Below are 6,000 nucleotides of genomic sequence, written 5' to 3' on the forward strand. Positions count from 1 at the left end.
ACATTATGTAGCCCTATTTTGAGATGTGATATCACAATCTCTTTCTATTATGACAGGAATGGAGGAGGTCTTTATTCCAGTGAGATTGCTAAGGCAAACACCGCAATGTTTAGTTTTGCCCAACCTAGGTCGAGGCACAGACACGGTCTCAATGGGGATAGCTGAGCTGACTACACTGACTGTGCTAGTGGCAGACTCCACTAAGCTGGCAGGCTGGCTAACAGCCTGCTGCCTGGCCTGCACCCTATCTCATTGTGGAGCTATGGGAGTTAGAGCCCTGTCTATGTTCGTAGATAAGATGAGAGCACCCCTCCAGCAAGGATGGAGTCCGTCACTTCTCAGGAGGCCAGGCTTGGTCCTGTTTGTGTGTGAGTCCCAGAAAGAGGGCCAATTATCTACAAATTATATCTTTTGGGAGGGGTAGAAAACAGTTTTCAACCAGCGATTGAGTAGTAAGACTCTGCTGTCGAGCTCATCACTCCCCGTGACTGGGAGGGGGCCAGAGACAATTAATCGATGCCAACACATCTTTCTAGCTGATTTACACGCTGAAGCTATGTTGCGCTTGGTGACCTCTGACTGTTTCATCCTAACGTCGTTAGTGCCGACGTGGATAACAATATCTCTACACTCGCCAGTTGTTACGTTCCCCAGTTTCTGTGTTGTGGTTTTGTTTGTATGTGTGTGTTTCAGGATGGCTTCCTGAAATTCCCCCAAGCAGCTGATTGGTCGGCCCCATTGCTAATTGGAACTGACCCCGCCCTCTCGTTAGAGGATACAGCTGTATCCCATTACAGACTCCTTCTCCAGCTAGAAAAGCCAGTGTTCCTTTGTTAAAGAGGGCTAATGGTTATGTTCTGTGTTAGTTGTTGCTCAGATATTATATATATATTTTTTGGTGAAGTATTTTGTAGCCGGTCCTGCGGCGGTATGTTTATGTCCAAAGGACTGTTTTGATTATTGAAATTGTTTGTATTATTCTGGTTTTGTTCCCAGGGGGGAAGGGGAAGGCACCTAGGGAGTGTTTAGGCGAGAGGCCTGCGGGCATACATAACCCGTAGTATTAATGTCTATGCACACTAGGTAAGACCTGGGCATACATAACCCGTAGTATTAATGTCTATGCACACTAGGTAAGACCTGGGTGGACCACCCCCTGTATTTTGGTTAGTGCACCAGGTGGTGCTAAAAGATGAGTTAAGTAGTGGGTAGGCAGGTAAGGTAGGAAGGGGGAGGCTCTAACTTTTACTTTCTTTGCTTTGGTTCCGTCCAGCCCCTTTTCCCCAAATTCCTTCACACAGTAAATAAATTCCCAGTGAACGGTAAATTCTCTGCCTTTGTCATCCTTACCCGCACCTACAGTCCCATACCTCTTTCGCTCCACAGGGAGTTAAGTTGTGGCAGGGTGTTGCGTTCCCTCTTCCTAGAGGCGTACGTAACACCAGTTTTAGCCTTAGCCAGCACCATCTTCAGATTAGCCTTAACGTCGGTAGCCCTGCCCCCTGGTAAACAGTGTATGATCGCTGGATGATTCTTTTTAAGTCTAATACTGCGGGTAATGGAGTCGCCAATGACTAAGGTTTTCAATTAGTCAGAGGTAATGGTGGGAGGCTTCGGTCGTCTCAGACCCCGTAACGGGTGGAGAAGAGACCAGGGAAGGCTCGGACTCCAACTCGTTGCTTAATGCTGAGAACCGGTTGAAGGTTTCTGTCGGCTGAATGGGTGACACCGGTTGAGCATTCCTGAGGCCATGAGAAAATTGTCTGGCTGCGGAGACTGTGCGAGGGGATTTATACTACTATCTGTACTTATTGGTGGCACAAGTTGTTTCATCCTTTCCTACACTTAAATTAACCTTGCCTAACGATTGCATCTGAAGCTGGCTTTCAGCACGGCTGAAAGGCGATCGTTCTCCTGTTTATTATGAGTACAGTAACTGCAATTAGAAGGCATAATGTTAATGTTACTACTTGGCTTCGGCTGGTGGATGTCCTGTAGAACCATGTCCAGATAAAGTGTCTGGGGTGAAAGAGTTGAATGAAAAAAGAATGAGCGAGGGGATGGGAAAATAAAAGTAAAGTTGGCAGGTAGCAAAGTAATGTCAGCAACAAACCGCACAGCAGCACATAAGTCCACAAGTTGTGACAGGAAATCATGCGTTTTGGTACACCAGAATTACATTCATTTTCAATGGAACACTGCGTTTGCCTTTCAGCATTCTGTGTGGTGCATATGTTGGATTTATTGAACGTGCAGTTGAAGTAGGAAGTTTACATACACTTAGGTTGGAGTCATTTAAAACTCGTTTTTCAACCACTCCACAAATTTCTTGTTAACAAACTATAGTTTTGGCAAGTCGGTTAGGACATCTACTTTGTGCATGACACAAGTCATTTTTCCAACAATTGTTTACAGACATATTATTTCACTTATACTTCACTGTATCACAATTCCAGTGGGTCAGAACTTTACATACACTAAGTTGACTGTGCCTTTAAACGGCATGGAAAAGTACAGAAAATGATGTCATGGCTTTAGAAGCTTCTGTTAGGCTAATTGACATAATTTGAGTCAATTGGAGGTGTACCTGTGGATGTATTTCAAGGCCTACCTTCAAACTCAGTGCCTCATTGCTTGACATCATGGGAAAATCAAAAGAAATCAGCCAAGGCCTCAGAAAAAAGATTGTAGCCCCCCGCAAGTCTGGTTCATCCTTGGGAGCAATTTCCAAACGCCTGAAGGTACCACGTTCATCTGTACAAACGATAGTACGCAAGTATAAACACCATGGGACCACGCAGCCGTCATACCGCTCAGGAAGGAGACGCGTTCTGTCTCCTAGAGATGAACGTACTTTGGTGGGAAAAGTGCAACTCAATCCCAGAACAACAGCAAAGGACCATGTGAAGGTACAAAAGTATCTACAGTGAGCACCATAATTCATTGGACAGTGACCATTTTTTTGGTTCTGTTCTCTAATACTTTGAGTTTGGAAGGATACAATGACAATGATGGTGAAGTGCAGACTGTCAGCTTTAATTTGAGGGTATTTTCATACATATCAGATGAGCCGTTTAGAAATTATAGAAGCTTCTGTACAAAGTCCCCCCCATTTTTGGGCATCAAAACATTGGACAGTTTTAACATAATGTAGAATAAAGTAATCATTGTTAATATTTGGTCGCATATCCTTTGCATGCAATGACTGCTTGATGTTTGCGATGCATCGACATCACCAGACGCTGGGTATCTTCCCTGGTGATGCTCTGCCAAGCCTGTACTGCAGCCATCTTCAGTTCCTGCTTGTTTCGGGGACTTATTGCCTTCAGTCTCCTCTTCAGCATGTAAAATGCATGTTCAATTGGATTCAGATCTGGTGATTGACTCGGCCAGTCAAGGATTTTCAATTTTTTGGCCATCAAAAACCCCTTCGTTGCTCTAACACTATATTTAGAGTCATTGTCTTGTTGCATGATGAAGTGCCGTCCAATGAGTTTGGAGGCATTTGGTTTTATCTGAGCAGATAAAATATTTCTGTAGACTTCAGAATTCATTGTTCTACTTCTGTCTGCAGCCACATCATCGATGAAGACAAGTGAGTCTGTTCCACTGGCAGAACTACAGGCCCAAGCCATAACACCCCCTCCACCATCTTTCACAGATGAGGTGGTATGCTTTGGATCATGGGCATGTCTTTTTTTTCCACACTTTCCATCACTCTGGTACATGTTAATCTTTGTCTCATCTGTCCATAATACTTTTTTTCCAAAACTCTTGTGGCTCTTTTAGGTGCTTTTTAGCAAACTAATCTCACCTTCCTGTTCTTCAGGCTTATCAGTGGTTTGCATCTTGTAGTGCTGGTGTAGTCTTCTACGTATGGTAGACTTTGACACATCTACACCTGCATCCAGGAGAGTGTTTTTGATCTGTTGAGCTGTTGTCAGGGGGGTTTTCTTCACCATAGAGAGTATTCTCCGGTCATCCACTACAGTGGTCTTCCTCAGTCTACCGGGTCTTTTGACATTGAGTTCACCTGTTGTTTTTTTGTTGTTGTTAATGATGAACCAAACTGTTGACTTGGGCATGCCCAGGGTTTTGCAATGTTCCTGATTGATTGATTTTCATTTCTGAGCCTTATGACGGCGAGTTTCATTTGCATCGACACTGCTGTCTTCCTCATGTTGTCACACCCCAACAACAACCTCCAAAGGCAATAGCAACGTCTAGAATCAATGCTATTCATCAACAACTCTCCTGCATTCACTAATGACACAAATGAATACACCTGCCTTACGACACATCTGTGAAACCAATTCAACAAATACTTGTAGTACCTTAAAATGGGGGGACCATGTACAAAAGTTGCTGTTATTTCTAAACGGTTCATCCGATGTGTATGAAAATACCCTCAAATTAAAGCTGACAGTCTGCACTTCACCATCATTGTCATTATATCCTTTCAAACTCAAAGTGCTAGAGTACAAAACAAAAATAACAACAAAAAGTCACTATCCAATGAATTATGGTGCTTACTGTAAAACCAGTCCTATATCGACATAACCTGAAAGGCCGCTCAGCAAGGAAGAAGCCACTGCTCCAAAACCGCCATAAAAAAGCCAGACTACAGTTTACAACTGCGCATGGGGACAAAGATTGTACTTTTTGGAGAAATGTCCTCTGGTGTGATGAAACAAAAATAGAACTGTTTGGCCATAATGACCATCGTTATGTTTGGAGGAAAAAGGGGGATGCTTGCAAGCTGAAGAACACCATTCCACACGTGAAGCACGGGGGTGGCTGCATCATGCTGTGGGGGTGCTTTGCTGCAGGAAGGACTGGTGCACTTCACAAAATAGATGGCATCATGAGGGAGGAAAATTATGTGGATATATTGAAGCAACATCTCAAGACATCAGTCGGGAAGTTAAAGCTTGGTCGCATATGGGTCTTCCAAATGGACAGTGACCCCAAACATACTTCCAAAGTTGTGGCAAAATGGCTTAAGGACAAAGTCAAGGTATTGGAGTGGCCATCCCAAAGCCCTGACCTCAATCCCATAGAATATTTGTAGGCAGAACTGAAAGCGTGTGCAAGCAAGGAGGCCTACAAACCTGACTCAGTTACACCAGCTCTGTCAGGAGGAATGGGCCAAAATTCACCCAACTTATTGTGGGAAGCTTGTGGAAAGCCACCTGAAACGTTTGACCCAAGTTAAACAATTTAAAGGCAATGCTACCAAATACTAATTGAGTGTATGTAAACTTCTGACCCACTGGGAATGTAATGAAAGAAATAAAAGCTGAAATAAATCATTCTCTACTATTATTCTGACATTTCACATACTTAAAATAAAGTGGTGATCCTAACTGACCTAAGACAGGGAATCTTTACTTGGATTAAATGTCAGGAATTGTGGAAAAACTGAGTTTAAATGCATTTGGCTAAGGTGTATGTAAACTTCCGACTTCAACTATATGCATCATTGTATGCCTGGAAGCTTGACAGAAATGGTATCCAGATGATGCTGCGTACCATTTCGCGCAATTGTCAGACCGACAGTGTCATTGGGTTTGGTACAGCAGAAGTACATTCATTTCAAATGGAATGCTGTGTTTGCAGTGGTGCGTTCTGTGTGGTGTATATCCAACGTAAGCATCAAATTGTATGCATAGACTTGACAGATATAGTAGCAAAAGGTGAATTGAACTTTTGTTGCACACATTCAGTAAAAACGTTTGACTGCAGAATTTATTAACTAGCTTTAATGGAATGTTGCTGTCGGTCTGATCGAGGCGGCACCTGCTGCTCTAACAGCTAGATCACACCTAAAGAGTCATTGGTCCGCAGCATGATCTGGATATGTGTGCAACAAAAGTTCAACATTCACCTTCTGCTACCATTTCTGTTAAGTGGTCTACGCCTAGTTTGATGCCTACGTTCGATAAACCCAACGTATACCCCACACAGAACGCACTGCAAGGCAATGCTACAAGGCAAACG

This window comes from Salmo salar, chromosome ssa17, assembly GCF_905237065.1.
Source record: "Salmo salar chromosome ssa17, Ssal_v3.1, whole genome shotgun sequence".
NCBI classification, from domain to species: domain Eukaryota; kingdom Metazoa; phylum Chordata; class Actinopteri; order Salmoniformes; family Salmonidae; genus Salmo; species Salmo salar.